At 56.1% G+C, this 16,478-nt stretch overlaps 1 protein-coding gene across 1 annotated transcript in view; it reads right to left on the bottom strand.

Annotated features, from left to right (window-relative positions):
• PRKN (parkin RBR E3 ubiquitin protein ligase) overlaps positions 1–16,478 on the bottom strand; it is a 429,225-nt gene that overhangs the window by 75,343 nt on the left and 337,404 nt on the right. The window lies entirely within an intron of this gene.

Here is a 16,478-nt window from a genome sequence, read left to right as displayed (position 1 = left end):
TTCTGGAATTTAATTATAATAATATATAGAACCTGAACTTCCCCAAAGTCAAAAGAAAAATTACGACTGCACCCGAGTGCTTAGGGGAGCAGGCGCTCATGTTTCACGGGAAGCAGAAAAGGCGAGTTTCGGAATGAAAAACGACTCCGCAGGCTCTGCGGCTCTAAGACTTTGTCTGTGTCGCCACCCCCATCCCACCCAAGTTTCCCGTTTCTTAAATCAAGCTCAGGAGATGCTGTAAATTGATACAGACAGAGCCTAAACATTGTGGATGCCTTTAAAACACTTTGTAGGAGGGAAAAAAATCTCCCGAATAACTATGTATTTTTGCTAGCAAATGAACCGTCCAATTTTATGACAAATAGGAGACGGGCTGAATATATTAATGTGAGATCAGCCCCACGGCCATTTTAATAGCAAAAAAGTCGCCGGAGCTTATTTAGATAAGCCCGTTCTCTAGGTAATGATCATACAATACAAAATAGTTTTCATTTCCCACCCAGCTCCTCACACATCTGTGTTCTTCAGAAGCCCCCTCCACAGGAAGACTGAGATCAAACATCAATATTACAAGAAGGTAATTCCTTAACGATTGAAATATTTTCAATGTTCTGTTTTCTCACTTATTTCAAAGCAATAGCTAATGCAGAACAAAATGGAAGAGAAGACCTTGCTATTTTAAGGTCATGGGTGTTGAGGACAATGGTCTTCTTGGTCCGAGCTGGCGTGCCCCTGGATAACTTTGTGCGCTTCCTCTTCCCGTGTCTGAACCCACGCACGCCCATTCAGGGCCTTTTCCAATGAAACACGGACTGAGGTCTGAACTGCCAACCTTTTCCCTTGTCCCCGTTTTCTCCCTGAAGATGATCAAATATAACACTTGCCCATTTCTAACGTGAGCACCCGCGCCCACACAGGCACGCACAGCCCGTCTGCGCTCTGTGACCCCGCAGAGCGGCTGCGTTTTACCCTCCCCTCTCCCAGCAGATTCTGTGAAAAACACTGTCCATTCGGGCTGGGCCACATGGTCGCTGAAGCCTGCACAGACCACAGGGAGACGGGAGGACATGTGAGCACAGTTATAAACGTCCCCGTATGGAACCAGGCTAAACAGAGGGCTTAGCAGCCGCCCCGGAGAAGAGACACACTGAGAGCCAAGCCCTGAGCACGTGAGCCGCGCCCGGCGTGTGGCCTGGGGTCCCGGAGCCCTGAAGGCCCCCAGCACGGGAGGGGTGGCGTTTAGTGAGTGCGACCCCAAGGGAAGGCGGAGGGGAGAGCTGGGAGTCCTGATCTGCCTGTAGGTCCGGGACAGGACGCGAGCTCCCCGGGTGCCTGTGGCCTCGGTGGGAATGACATGAGGGACAGCAGTGACGTCTCTGAGGAGAGCGTGCGGGACGGGACGTATCTTCTCGGGGGGTCGCTGCTCCTCCTGATGGCCCTGGGTGCCCTTTGCTGAAATCACACGTAAATGTTCACTGATGGAGCTAGAGGTGACTGTCCCCGGGAGCCGGCGCAGAGCAGCGACTCAAAGGCTACTCACGGCCTCCGTCACTCGGGAAAGGAGTCACGGACGCCGCGGGGACAGTGCTGAGCGACTGGTCATCAGGGACTTCCGCTTTCATGAAGGGAGTGGCCAGACCCTTTTGTCCATGGCAGGTGGGCAGGGTTGAAGGAATTTGGGCAAAAAACAGGGCACTCAGCCACACGTACCACCCCAGGGAGAACGCTGAGCCCCTGTAAGTTAGTCCCTCGTCTCTAGAAAATAGCGGCATGCTGGCACGGCTTAATCTCCCTCTCCCTCACCTGTTGTCTCTCTCCATCCACTGCCGGACTCTGTCTGTCTCTCTGTCTGTCCACTTCCTCTGCACAGGTCGGTGAGAGAGGCTGGGCCCCAACTTTCCCACTCAACGCGGCACACAGCGAACGCCACGTCCCACACAGTCTGGGATGTGTGAGGACAAGGGAGCACGTCTACGCTCAAAGGAAATAGAAACCTAATGACGTGGGTGGGAGAGGGACACGGTCGGTGGGGTACAGGGGGGATGTGTTCAGGGGGTTAGATGACAGGAGAGGGATGAAGGATGGGGTACAGGGAGGATGTTTTCGGTGGGTGAGGAGGTGGGAAGACAGTGGCTCAGGCAGCAGCCTCGGGCGTGTTCCCCAGGAGCCCACCTCCCGGTGCTCACGCGGTTCCCTTCCACGCACCGGTGGCCTGACCCGTGTCGCAGGGGAAACGCAGACACAGGACCGTGATTTCCAGAACTGGGTGGGCACACCACAGCCGCTTCTGCCTGTGCTGCGGGATGAAATTGAAGGGCATGTTTTGCAGGGCCACCTGCTCTCAGGACAGTGAGAGCCACGGTCAAGGCCTCAGGCAACCAGGGGGAGGCCCCGTGGCGGGAGCTGAGCCCTGGCCCACGGCCAAGTAAACACAAATGCGTGCATGGGGCCAGCCGTGGCCGAGCAGCTGGGCGCCGGCCCTGAACCAGGCGCTCACGGTCCGATTCCCAGTTGAGGCCTGTGCCCGGGTTGCGGATGGATCTCTGGAGGCAGCCAAGCGATGATTCTCTCTCATCATTGATGTTTCTCTCTCTCTCACTCTCCCTTTTTCTCTGAAACCAATAAAAATATATTTAAAAATACATGCTTAGGGAGGGCAGAGTCTTCCAAAACAGCACGGAAAGCAATGCAAGTGAGAAGGAAAAGCATCAAATGCAAATCACGGAGGAGATAAAGGTAGGATCTCCTCGCAGGTGGAGAAAGTCCTTCAGTTTCCCGACCCGACGTGACCCTGGACCATCCACACGTTGTCCCCACGGTGTTTGTGCCACAGAATACAGACGTCCCCAGTGAGCCACCCCCCACGCTCTCTGCAAGCGCCCCTCCCCCCGCCACCTCCCCAGCGTCCCCTCCCCCCCTCCGCTGGGAGCCACCTCCCCACGCTCTCTGCAAGCGCGGTCCCAGAGTGGCCAGGGCTCCCGGGGTTTAGTAGAGCCTTCGATTAGATAAGAATCATTCGAGGCGGAAAACCACACCATTAAGTCACTTGACTTTATCTTCTTAGCAACTGTCACTTCAAATCCCTTTCATTAGAGACAGCTGCTAAACAGCAGATCAATGGCTGAAAGCTCAGCAACCACAGGCGTCTCCTTTCATCTGCACTGAGCGACGTCACCCGCCAACCCCCAGCGCACGGCTGACACGCCGCGGGGACCACGGTCACCCCAAGTCCTGGAGTCCATTCATGAGCGGAGTCAGCCAGGGGAGCAAGCCTGCCTCGTGGAGGCCGAGCCGCCGCTGTCCTGACCGATGGACTCGACCCTCAGGATTGAAAGCAGCTCTGACAGCCCAATGGCCTCAGGACTCCCAGCAGCCGCGTTCCCATCCCGAAGCAAGTGCGCCTGCCCCTCGCCTGCGGGAATCGGGGCCCTGTGAACCCTGCGAACGACCTGACCGCTGTGGGCCCGCCCCGTCCCGGGTGGGCTCGCGGCCTCGGGGCCCCACGCGCCCACTTGCTGCACAAGAAGGGCCGCCTGTGCCCGGAGCTCAGCCGCGAAGCCCCGATGTCCGCGCACAGCGACACCCAGGAAAGGCTCTGCGCACTGGAATGAACAGCGACACCCGGGAAAGGCTCTGTCGCTTCACTGGTCCGTTCTCCCGGGACTTCTGAACAAGGCGGCCAGCCAGGCCCTGTCCTGTCACGGTGACTCGGTGAGCATGACTGTCCCTCCCTCCCCGCAGGGGGTCAAGGCTCTGTGGGGGGTCACGGCTCTGTGGGAGGGTCATGGCTCTGTGGGGGTCACGGCTCTGTGGGGGGAAGACAGGTCAGGGGCTCACAGTGTAGGAAGTGCTACCGAAAGGGTGGGGTTCGACACCCCTCACCCATCTCTGGGGTTCATGGAAGGGGTCCCCGGATAGCTCCTGGCTCAGTGCACTCGTTCCACAGGGAGAGAAGGTGGTAGACAAATGCCACGGCTTCCCTTGTCTACAAAGCTTTAGCTAAGATATTACATCAAACGACGTGGTGCATACCTCACAGAAAAAACGATGAAGAACATGGAAACTCTCTGGCTCCCTTCCTAATGGATCTCCATCCATCGGGGGCACGAACCGCCACTGACTCCAGAGAATGTCTGACCTCAGCATTTGCCCAAATTCTTTTTTAAAAGTGAAAATGCGGGGAGCTAGGTGGCCAGCGCTTTGGAGTCATTCACACAAGGACTCGGTGTAGCGACGGCATTGACACCAGGCTGACGCTGCCGAGCAGCTGCAGGTGGCGGGCAGATCTTAACGACACCCCTGTCGCCCGTCACACAGTGACATGAGCAGCTCCAAAGGGGATGTGGCCACGAGAGGAAAACGCCTCTGGTGGAAACGGTCACTTCACTCATCACCCAGCCGCACAGTCACTGCAGGGCCCACAGCGATCGTGACAAGAACAGGCACTCCCGCGGGTGAGGTCAGAGCGCGGTCTGTCCGCACTGCCAGCCGCTCAGCTCAGGAGAGGGGGGCTCTCGCCCCGCACAGACCTCTTCCCGGGCCACGTCCCTCGCGTGGCGCTGCCGTGTGGCGCCCGCGACGCCTGCCAGCTCAGGCCAGGGCCTCGCTTTGCTTTTCCTTTTGTGAGTAACAGCTGGAAGCAGATGAGGCCTCCTTCACCGCCATCGCTCTCGGCCAGATTGGGAAAGATCTGAAGACGGATCTGGTTTAAATAAGAACCCCGCCGTGCCATAAATTGCTCTGGGGTATCCCCACATCTCAAGACAGGAAATATTAATGTGCGAGCCGCCGGTCCGGTGGCGGGGAATGGTAGGAGCTATTTACCATAAGGAATGATCACAGTCACCGGGTGGTTTAAAGATGATACATCTGCGCTGCTCGCTCACCAAGCCTCACACCGAGGACTTTGCAGGGCTGTGCCCTCCATCCCTCAGGGCGAATGAGCGAGCGCTGACAGGACGCTGGCTCCTGTGTCCCTCCCATCCGGGAGGCGGGGGAGGCAGGCGCTGTGCAGCGTGTGGAACAGAGCACCAGCCTGAAAGAGGGCAGTCCTCTCAGAACAGATCGACAGTGGGAACGGCTCAGAGTGAGGCGGATGGTGGAGTTCCCGGGGCACCGGTAGATGGATCCGGCGTGAGAATGTTCCCGTAGTTGAAGGATTGGTGGAGTGTGTAGAAAATACTATGCTCTCCATTCAGCTTCCTGTTTTACATGCAGACAGAAAAGCGCTGTGTAACATGCCACAACATTGTGCTAAAAATCATCAGAATCAACATGGCATGACAATGCGAATTCAAGCATGAAACACAGCTAAGGGGATCAGTGCAGACACAACCGCCTGCCCTGCGCACCCCACACCCTGGGCTGGGGAGGCTCGGACAGACCGGGACAGCGGGGCGGGCGGCTGGCTGCCCGGAGCGGGCTTGGCCCCGCCCTGGAGCATGAAGGTGGTGGAGTGGCAGCTCCGATCTGGGGCCCCTAAAGACCTCGGGGTACTGAGAGGCCATCGCCTCCCATCGTATGGTCACAGCTTGCCTTCCTGTCAGCTGGTGGCACTCAGCTTTAGGTGAGAGAAGGTGGAAAGACAGTTCATATTTAGGGCCCTGGCTTCGCACAACCTTCAGGCTAACGCATGTGCTGCTCGCGGGGGAAAAGCCTGGGGATTTCTGGAGGCTTTACTTGCGGGAAGCCATGTTGGGAGGGAGCCCTGAGCCAGAACCCTGAAGGGTATCCAGAAAAGGCATTGGTGTTAAAAAGGAAAAAGGCAACAACATATCTCATACAATGTTCAACAACTAAGCTAACTGAAGTGGGAAGCTCCTGTGTTTCCTTCCTTTTCTTTTTCTTTGGAGCCAGGAAGTGAACGAGCTGAGTCCTGTGGGAGCGTCACTCTCCTGTCCTGCGGGAGCGTCCAGCCGGGGCCCAGGGAGGGGCCAGGCGAAGCCATGTGCCTGCTGCATCCGCATCCGGAGGCAAAGGGGGCCCAGAGGGGCACTGCTCAGACAGGGAGCAGGAGAGAACCGGGGCTGCCCCCCAGTGGGCAGCTGCTTACACACACCGTTTTGGAAAATGTTTGGCAGTTTCTAAAAAGAGTCGTTTTCCCACCATCGGCTCCAGCCATTGCCCCCTAAACATCTAACTGACAGGAAAGCTTATGTTCACAGCAGTTTTCCCCAAACCGAAAACAACCGGGTGTCTCTGAACTGGTGAGCGGAGGAACTGTGGCGTATCCACAATATGGGTATTTCTCATCGATGAAGATACACAGGACAACATGGATGGAACTCAAGGGTAATCATGAACTATGGATACACAGGACAACATGGATGGAACTCAAGGGTAATCATGAACTATGGATACACAGGACAACATGGATGGAACTCAAGGGTAATCATGAACTATGGATACACAGGACAACATGGATGGAACTCAAGGGTAATCATGAACTATGGATACACAGGACAACATGGATGGAACTCAAGGGTAATCATGAACTATGGATACACAGGACAACATGGATGGAACTCAAGGGTAATCATGAACTATGGATACACAGGACAACATGGATGGAACTCAAGGGTAATCATGAACTATGGATACACAGGACAGCATGGATGGAACTCAAGGGTAATCAGAACTATAGATACACAGGACAACATGGATGGACTCAGAGTAATCATGAACTATGGATACACAGGACAACATGGATGGATGTCAGCTTCCTGTTGACAGGAAGAGGGGGGTGATGGAGAGAACAGCGGGGCGATGGGGAGAAGAGGGGGGTGATGGAGAGAACAGCGGGCGATGCCTTGGTGCTTGTCCTCCCAGTGGGCACACGGAGCAGGTCTCCCTACCAAGCAGAACTGAAGAGGTGAGGTGTTGCCTTGGGCTTAATTGTTTTCAGATTGTAGAAACACACACATGTATCACATGCACAGATGTATGCACACACATGTATCACATGCACAGATGCATGCACACACATGCATAGATGTGTCATTTTGTTCTGTCTGTTACTGTGATTTCTGCTTTCATTTTCCAGGGAGAGACACGGCCACAGGCTTTGATCCTCTCCGCTGTTTCTGAATTTGTTCCCGTGCCCTGGAAGGGAATTAACCTGGAACCACAGACACTCCTGACACCCACTGCTACTGCGTCTGAGGGAATGAGCAGACGGAAGTCACTGTGCTGTGTGGATTCAGGGCTCCTAGTAACCTCCGGCCGGTCCTGCTCCAGGTCTCAGAGGCTCTGACTGGCAGTGGATCGCGGTCTCGCTGGCAGAGCTGAGCGTCCGGGACCGGGTGCCTCCCGAAGGCCCGGCACAGGGTCTGACACCTGGTTTTTGCCAGCGACCGGTGCAGCAGCCACCGTATTAGAGAAGAGCCCGGAATTCGGAGACTGTATACTTCCTACTTGTCATGGAAAACTGCCTTCCATGTATTAAATACCCCCCCCCCTCCTCCTCCTCCTCCTCCTCCTCCTCCTCCTCCTCCTCCTCCTCCTCCTCCTCCTCCTCCTCCTTCTTCTTCTTCTTCTTCTCTCTCTCTCTCTCTCTCTCTCTCTCTCTCTCTCTCTCTCTCAACATTCACTGGTTTGTAGAACCCCAGAATCACGGTGTATTGACATCTTGGTTTTGGTTTACAGGGTAAGTTATGTGAAACTAAAGAAGTTTGAACATAATCACAAGCTCACAGACGCACTGCTGCTTCTATGGCGCCTGAAATGCCATCTTTCATTTCCTCAGTGAGAGGGCTGCAAAGTAGCCTGGCCACGGAGCTCTCAGGAAAACAAGGTGGGGCCGGGCTCATCAGCTCGCACGCACGGTCGGTCTCACGGTCGGTCTCGGAGAGGATGGGCCCGGGACAGGGTGCCCGGCTCTGGTGACGCAGGACGCCTTCCGGAGCGTTTGGAGAGGGGCCCTGTGCACGGGAGCAGCCCTGCGACGCCCTCTCGCAGAGCAGATTGAGGGGGTCAGGGACGCATGGAGCGCTGGCGTTGTCCCTCCGGCTCCTGGAGGGCGTGACTACAATGGAGGGGCCCACGGACCCGAGCAGGTGCCAGCACCACTGTCCGCCCAGCACCGGCAGTGGGGCGGCAGGAGCAGGCCACCAGCAGAGCCAGGCCGTGAGCACCCCCACCTGGGAGCCCGCAGGCAGGACAGGAGGCGTGGCCACACCCATTGGGCACCGTCAGGCCCCTGACCAAGGCATCCCAGCCACGTCTGCCTCGCTGACCACACCGATTCCTTCTTACCCCTGGAGCTGAAGACGGCCAACACCTCTCTGCAAACCCTGACCGCGTGCAATACAGTGACATCTGCGCTGAGGGGAAGGGAGGCGTCGTCTTAAATGAGTATTTCCTAAGGAAAGAGGGGCCCGCCTTATGGAGCCCGTGGGACGCTGTGAGCGGCACCGATCCATGGGGTACGAGGGGCCTGCTTCTCCCGTGAGAGCAAGGCCGCCTGGGCAGGAGCCCTCCCCCTGGGAAAGGCACTGGGAGAGCTTCCGACCCGTGTTTACCGGGTGGCACTGCCGCTGGAATTTGTCACTCTAGGAGTTACAGCTGATGCTACACCCTGAAGCGGAGCTAAACCAAAATAAACAATCTGCTCCATTCTGCTCAGACTAATAGGACAGTGATGTAGGGCCCAGCGCGCGGCAGCGGCAACGGCGTGCTCGGTGCGTCCTACGTGCACAGCTGTCCTAGTGGGGGATCTGGGCTCCAGGCAGTCACATGCTTACAGGGCTGGGCGGGCCAGGGGCTGGGCGGGGCTCTGCAGACCTGCCACGGTTCACCTCGGTCTGCAACAGCATGGCCCTGTTTCGGTCAAGGGGACAAGCCTTGAAGCTTAGCGCACAGTCCTTTCTTGATTTTGGGAGCAGGGCGTGGGCGGCCTCGGGTGTCTGAGTCAGGAGGTTTGCAGACCCTCAGGGGTGCGGGAGTGTCACTGCGCTCACAGAAAGGGGTGTGGCTCAGCATATAAGCTCCCTTCCCAGCCTCCCACACACATTCCCACCATCTCCACACCCGGGACATATTTGGTCCATATTTGGTGACCTGCCAGCAAGCGGTTCCTCTGGTCTTTTCCAAGCCTTTTCCCCACACAGAGCGCGAGGTTTCTGTAGGGAGGGCGTCACTCCCTGAGACAGGGCTCCTTTGGGAGGAGGTCGGGGCCTGCCGGGTGCAGCTGAGCGGGGGTGGGGTCCTCTCACCACCAGGAGGCTGGGCCTGCCACCTCCCTGCAGTCTTTCCTCAGCACGGCTCGCCCGGGCAGTGACTCCCCAGGGAGAACAGTGTCCCCTGGGCCTGCTCCCTGGCCAACGCCACCCAGTCCTCCACCTCCCCTTACAGCACCCGCAGCTTCCAGAGGCTGAGCTTCCCCCGCTCCACTAATGGGGTGGAGGTTGGGGGTGTGAGGGGGTGAGGGGTGGTGGTTGGGGGTGCAGGGGGGTGAGGGGGGCTGGTTGGGGGTGCTGATGAACAGAGCCGGGAAGGACAGCTGAGGAAGAGAAGGACAGCGGGCTCCACCCCTAGATGGGGCTGCGGTCCGCCCGTGGCCTGAGTTGGGCTTTAACATTCAGTTCACTTCCACTGAGACTGGAATTAGGTATCAACAGAGAATTTACAATTTAAATCTAACTTTGACTCCTGTAATGAAGTCTTCATTCCTGTGAACTCATTCACAGCCTCAGCGTCGGCCCCTGTAGGATTCCGATTGATACGTTTCTTCATTTCCTAGGTTTCTTTCTAAATAGATATTTTTAATCAAATCCAAAATGTTAAATAAACGGAAAGGCAAGAGGAGCAAGCGGCGATGTTTTTGTGTCCCATCGGCTCAGAGCAGGGCTGGGAGGGGGAGGGTGAGGAGTCCAGGAGTGCAGGGCAGCACCCCGGGCGCAGTCTGTCCACTGGGCAAGTCGGTCCCAGGAAGGCAAGGCAGTTGGTGGGTCTGCAGTGCCCCTGCCTGAAAGTTCTGGAAGCAGCAGCTCTGAGAGCTCTCAGCGCTTCCAGGGGGGAGGGGGGAGAAGGGAGGGCGCAGCTCGCACTGTGGCCGCGGGCGGGGCCTCCCCGCGGGTGGGGCCTCCCCGGGATCTCCCTTGCTGGTCCCTGGTCGGGATGGACTCAGGGCCTTCAGTTCAGAGTTAACCTCCTGGTCCAGACGGACTGTGATGCGAACGGCCTTGCCTCGTGTGCTTCTTTTCTTTTCTTGTTGTTAATCTGCACACGGGATAGTTTTTCCATTGATTTTTAGAGAGAGTGGAAGGAAGCAGGAGAGACAGAGAGAGAGAAACATCGAAGTAAGAGAGATCAGAGCTGGGGATTGAGCCTGCAACCGAGGCACATGCCCTTGACCGGACTCAAACCCACGACCCTTCAGTCTGCAGGCTGAGGCTCTAACCACTGAGCAACCAGCTGGGGCTCCCATGTTTCTGACTCGTTCCCATCAGGGTGGCAGGTACACGTTGCACTGACGGCTGCCGCTGGCCGTGTTTGCTGAGTGTGGACTGGGTGCCACGGCTGTTTTAATTGCTTTGAACACACTGACTCACTTAATCCTTAAAAACATGCTGCGATTCAGGCTCTGGGGTCCTCGGGACAGAATTAAGTAACTTGTCCGACACACCGGCCTCGAGTCTTGGCCCGACTGTAGATTCTCCTAAGGCCAGGGCGTCCGGAGAGCCAGCTGGACGGTAACATGCCCGGGGGGCCACGTCGATGAAGAGACCGGAGGCCTGAGAGCAGAGGTGTGCGGTGGGACAGACTGACCCCGCGCCCCTCCCGGCCCAGCCAGGTGCCCGGCCGTCCTCTGAGCTGCGGGAACCTGAGCTCCCTGGTCTGTGAAATGGGGCGCCATCATTTCTGTGATGTGGGATGGTCATGGGCTCAAAGGAGAGAAGAGTCCTCAGGCCTGAATCATGTCAGCCCCGTCTCACAAGCAGGTGGCCGGGCGCCCTTCTCTTCCTCATCCTTCTGTGCCCAAATGCATGCTCGCCACGGCCCACCCCAGCGGCCTCGCAGACCCTGCCCCCCACCGCCCGCCCCTCCAGCGCCACCAGCTGCCAGCAGACACGCCTGGCCCCGCCCCTGCACGAACACGCCCCCTCCAGGGCACAGACAGCCTGAGACCCCGCGGGGCAGTGTCAAGGACTGCAGATGGCAAGCACCAGGAGCAACGCACAGGGGGCCCCGAAAGGAGCCCCACGAAGAGGTGGGGGATGGGCCCACTCAGCTACCCGCAGACCCAGCTCCTCGGGAACAGAAGAGAGCGCCCAGTGAGTGGGCCGGGAGGCACAGGCCCGGGTGCAGATACAGAAACTGTGCCTACTAGAACGTTCTATCCGCAGTGACGGCTTTAGAGGAGCTTGGGCAACATTCCAAACTCTGGCATCCACGTCTGACACATTCAGTTCTGCTCTTACCGGGTGATCTGGGGCCTACAAAGGCCCCCTTCCGTGATGTCACACCAGGCCCGCGGCCCACCACTCAGCACCGACGTGGAAAGTCGCTCCCCATCCGCTAAGGAACAGAGGCGGGCGGCCCCCCAACACGCAGGCACCTCACGTTGCTGCCACTCATCCTAACAGCAAGTTCACCCCAGAGGCAGCGTGTGGGCGGAGAGGCAGGCGGAGGGGCAGGGGCAGGTGGGCGCTGCGCACAGAGGGCGGGCAGCTCGGCAGATGGCGTTCGGGCATCGCAGGTGGTGAGCGGGCTGCTCAGGGAGACTCCCGTGTTAGCACATGGTTCCAGCAGCCAGAACAGCCCCTGAAGCCCGTGCCTGCTCATCCCGGGAGCAGGACCGCAGACAGCCCCGGGCTGGGGACGGCTCCTGGCTGATCGCCAACATCCGGGTGGGAAGCCCTGTCCCTTATAACACCCAGCGGGACAGGCGTGGCGCATCGGCGACGGTCCCTGACAGCGCCCGGTCGGAGGGAGCAGCACAGGCCAACGCCTCCCAGCTCGTTTCTCTCCCATGCCTACGACAGGTGCAGGAGCCACCTCGCTTGCACTTAGGGTGTGTTTATGAAATGGCGCTGATGTTATTTCAGCTCAAATTCCCATTTCAAACATGAGAAAGGAAGGCACACGAGAGGAAAGTGTTTGCAGGCCACCCTCACGGAGCAGACCTCGGAGAGAGGGCCCTGCCCGCGGACCTCCGGGCCTGGACTCCGGCCCGGCCAGGGCACCTCCTCCGCCTCCTACCTCCTCCTGACCTGCCTGTCTCCCTGACAGCTCCAGGGATCCAGGCTGAATGTTAAGTTCCTGCCTAAGCGGGTTCAGTCTCCCATCAGCTGCCTCCGCCAGCGAGGCCCTTTCATCTCTCATCTGCGAGCAGCTCCTCCTGACAGCAGATCCAGGAGAAGGCAGGGCGACCCGCCTCCACATTAGGACGGGCTCTGCCCAGGTGAGCACACAAAGGTAAGGTCAAAGGGGGTTAATAATTCATACGCAGGAAGGCCTAACAGGGCTGCATAATTTACGCTCCCACAAAGGCCCAAAGGCAAACTCCACTTTATACCTCGAAAGCTGGCTCAACCCTATGACTTTTCTTTTTTTCATCAATTTCAGAGAGAGGAAGGGAGAGGAAGGGAGAGGAAGGGAGAGGGAGATAGTAACATCGATGATGAGAGGGAATCATGGATCGGCTGCCTCCTGCACGCCCCACACTGGGGATTGAGCCCGCAACCCGGGCGTGTGCCCTGACCCGGAATCCAACCTTGACCTCCTGGTTCACAGGTCGATGCTCAGCCACTGAGCCACACCGGCCGGGCCCCATGACTTTTCGTTGTCCAAACTGAGGGCTCCATTACCCTCCCAGCCACCCAGGTTCAGAATCAGGGAGGCAGGACTTCTCCATCCGCCCAGACAGCCGCTTGCGCAGTCATCAGCGGTCGGATTTGTGGTCGCAAGGACGTGTCATGTTCTCTTCTTCCCGCTTTATTTTTGTTCCCAGTTGGATAATTGAGAATAAGGTCCTCCCTCTTCTCCCCCCTTGTCTGCATCCATCTTCCCTCCGGGCACGTAAATTATTGCAAGTGCAGCGTGACCGTGTCACTGCCACGGCAGACGTGTCCAGGCCCCGGCGACTCTGCCCCTCCCTGAGGGCCCGGGCAGGAGCTGGGAGGGGTCGCTGGTCTGGAGGCTGAGGCCCTGTCTGCACACCTTCGGTGAGGCCTGTTCTGCAGTCTCTGTAGGTGAGGAGGCAGAGGAGGACCCGTGGCTTAGAGAGCCAGGCAACGTAGCGCGAGGAAGAGTTTCGGCCACTTCCGGGCGACAGGGAAGCAGGGCGCTGTGTCCCCCACCACCGTCAATGAGCATGATGAAGACGAACAAAAAGAAATTCAAGTCCTAAAGAGCAACGGGTGTGGGCAGGCTTGCAGCGGCGGCAAAGACTCCTCCCTTTGTTACGTAGTTGAAAGAAATGATAAAGTAGCAGCAAAGGCAAAAACAGACATCTGCAGGAGGCAGACCATGTCCCCCTCAGTCACAGCCGTGATCTAGCTCGGTCAACAGCTGGCCTCTTACTCAACAGATTCATTCATTCATTCATTCATTCATTCATTCATTCAACCAATGCTTCCCGAGCAGGGACACTTCTTACCCATTGCCGTGTTCTGGGGACATGGGGCTTAGCTAGAACTCAACACTATCACCAATGAGGAAATTAATTCCCCTTCTCAACAATTGCTATGATGTGATGTCACACACCGACATAGCATCAAAAAGGGCCATCTCTCCCTTCATATACTGTCATCTAACGCATTCTTCTACCATTATAGAGAAATCAAAATTTCTCTCTAAATCCTCTTTGTTTTTCCCATTTTTTGAGGTTAACGTGGATGATACATAAATCACAAACACTTCCCTCTTACCTCATCTGATTTCGCTTGATGAAGTCGACCGCAGCTAGACATAAACCTTTTAGAAATACGTCTCAGTTCTTCCCAAGCGGACATGTCTGACACCTAAAGCACAAGGAAAACACTCTAGCAGCACCTTGGGGGGGGGGGGTCTGAACTAGCCCCTCATTGTGCTAATGAAGCCAGGAGGTTTTCAAGGCAAAAGGACGAAAATAAATTATTCATATAAGGTCCCTCTTTTGCTGGTGCTGGTGTTCCCAGTTTTCCAGACCACAGAGATCTGCCATCTGATGCCGGGAAGCTGTGCTGAGGTGGACAGAGCAAAGTGGGAACTAAGAAGTAACTGGGGCGTTTGGGCTTTGCGTTTTGCGTTTGGGATGTTCACTTAACACTTGGAGTGCGGGTGAATTCCCCTCCAAAATATAAGATGGCTCTGTCTTTTGGTTTTGTTCCATCCACCAAAAGGGTGGATTACAAACAAATATTTGGTAATACGCAGTTACAATCGGCCCGAGTTTACACGTTTCCCGCACTCCACCGCAAATCTATATGAACCGAGTTAAAGACGGCTCCCGCGGAGTACGCGCAATTCACGCGAGCCGACTTAACTCGTTTCCCGCACTCCAAGTGTCAAAAGGGGCGGGCACAGGCAGGAGCCAGGAGCCTGCTCATCCGCTTGCCCTCGGTGTCCACAGGCACCTGGGGAGGGAGGCGGGGTACCTGCTCCTGACGGAGCCGTGGCCGGTTCCCAAAGGCAAATGGCTCCCCGCTAGCTCCTCCCCAGACGAAGTACTCTATTCGGGTTGCCAGCCCAGGGGACTGAAGACTGCACGTGGGGTGCTGCCCTGTTTACACGGGTTTCTCAGCTTCTCGACCTCCTTCTCCTGCTTTTTTTCCTTCCCTTTTTCTACTTCATTTGCTAGTTTGTTACTCCAGGGTCTCCCCACTGCCCAAGCCCAGGGGCGCCTCCTAGTGGCTGTGAGTGGGACTCCCCCGGAGTTTCCCAGGCCACGCGTTCTGTTGTGCCTACAACATGTCCACATTATTTCGGTGTTCCTTCCCATCACAAGGCGTGCTGAAGGGTTTTGAAATGCTTCCGGGTCATTTCTGCTTGCAGTTCGCTGCCCACTATAATTAATTGCCTCTACTTTGTCATTTATTTACATTTTTTTGTACTCATATCATATAAATAAATGTCTGTCTTCAATTTAAGTCTCTTGTGTTCCCCGAACCTCACCTTGACCTCCATGAGGCTCATGGGTGACTCCCTTGTTTTCCTGACTGTGAAAACCCTGCCCCCACCCTTGGCTTGAGCCTTTCCTCATCGACGAGCATCCTCTCTATTGCAATAACCCGGAGACAAGCGTCTGCTAGCTGCTGGTGCACCTCTGTCTTTGACGCTGAGTAGACTTCAGTTGGCACCGTACTCACATGTAGCCTTGAAATTTAAAAAAGATGGTGAAGAAACAGAGCCACTTGATTTGAAAAAGACAAGTTTGAAGTGGGCGGGAGACCCTTTAGGTCCCGATGGGCCTGGAACAGTCAGATTTGTGTCATTTGTTTCAGCATAATTCCTCGCAGCCCTGGCTGTTACTCTCCGAAGTAGCTTGGTCTAGAGGAAGCATCATGGGGTCCATCAGCCACGGGTACTATTGTGAGAGCCACTGCCCAGCACAGTCCTGAGCGGAGAACAAGGCTCACTCACTGAGAAGAGAACAAGAAGGTGCCGACGGTCATCTGCCTCGTCCACCTTCGCCCGCTGCGAGCCAGAAGAAGCTGACTCGACCACACAGTCAGGCAGCACCGGCACTGAACACCGATGTACCCACGGCTAGAATGTTTATCAGGGCACTTGACTAAGCAGCCCTAGCAGGTCCTGGACGGAGCTGGACTTGGCTTCCTTGGAGACGGAAGCCCCTGAGTTGGTTCAGTCCTTCCTGGATGTGCGAATACACACCTAATGGACTACTGGCAGTTGGCCACGAGTGGATGTTTATTATCTGTATTTTTCCTAATATCTGTTAAGGGAAAATCAATTTTAAGATAGCTCTTATGGGATTGGTCCTTGATAAGTAATCACTGGTGGAAAAATGAAAGGAAGGTTAAATAACGTTCCATGAAACAGAAGGTTCCAAACATTTTCTCTTTCTTGTCTTTATAAAGGACTACTTCCCGCTAGATAATAACTTCCCTTCCAATGGAACAAAGCTTGAGACAATGTCCAGAGGGTCAGGGAGGCTTTAAAAGCCACAACAAACCCGGTCTAATGTCTTCATTCCTTATGGCTGACATGGCCCCATCTGCCTACGCCCTTATCAGCACTGAGGGTCCATGTGAGCAGCGTTCCTATTCTTTGTGGTTGGACGAGCTCCATATGATAAACTGCAGGGTGTGAGCCCTGCAGCCACCCTTCCTACCGTCTCCTTGTCCATCTCGCCCCCAGTCCCTCCCAAACAGCCATGACTCTAAAGACAACTGAACCTGTAACGCAGGCTTCCCATGAAATGGGAGAAAAATGCATGTGGACGTTCAGGCCCAGCATCTGCAGATGAAGAACTGTTGTAGATCACGTTTCAGAAGCTCCTCGGGAATTATACCTGCATTCCATTCTGCACATAT

Source organism: Myotis lucifugus, unplaced genomic scaffold (assembly GCF_000147115.1).
Source record: "Myotis lucifugus unplaced genomic scaffold, Myoluc2.0 scaffold_483, whole genome shotgun sequence".
Lineage (NCBI taxonomy): Eukaryota > Metazoa > Chordata > Mammalia > Chiroptera > Vespertilionidae > Myotis > Myotis lucifugus.
Note: the sequence above shows the minus strand (reverse complement) of the source record. Positions and strands in the feature narration are given on the sequence as shown.